The sequence below is a fragment of the Apis dorsata genome, unplaced genomic scaffold (genome assembly GCF_000469605.1).
Source record: "Apis dorsata unplaced genomic scaffold, Apis dorsata 1.3 scaffold_688, whole genome shotgun sequence".
NCBI classification, from domain to species: Eukaryota; Metazoa; Arthropoda; class Insecta; order Hymenoptera; family Apidae; genus Apis; species Apis dorsata.
In genome coordinates this window covers 61777-61987 of record NW_006263868.1, presented here as the reverse complement: position 1 = coordinate 61987, position 211 = coordinate 61777, and positions in this window count along the sequence as shown.

Here is a 211-nt window from a genome sequence, read left to right as displayed (position 1 = left end):
CAACAGGAAGTCTTCGGTGTTCGGCAACGACGGCAGATCGATATACCTCGAGGAGACTAAGGCTCCGCCAATGGCTATTATCTCACGCGTATATATGCATCGCTCCGTGCATTGCTCGGTACACTGAATTCCCCCGTCCACAAATACGCGCATATATATGTATATACATATATATATATACACACACACGTATGCCTATGCGTTACTTGAG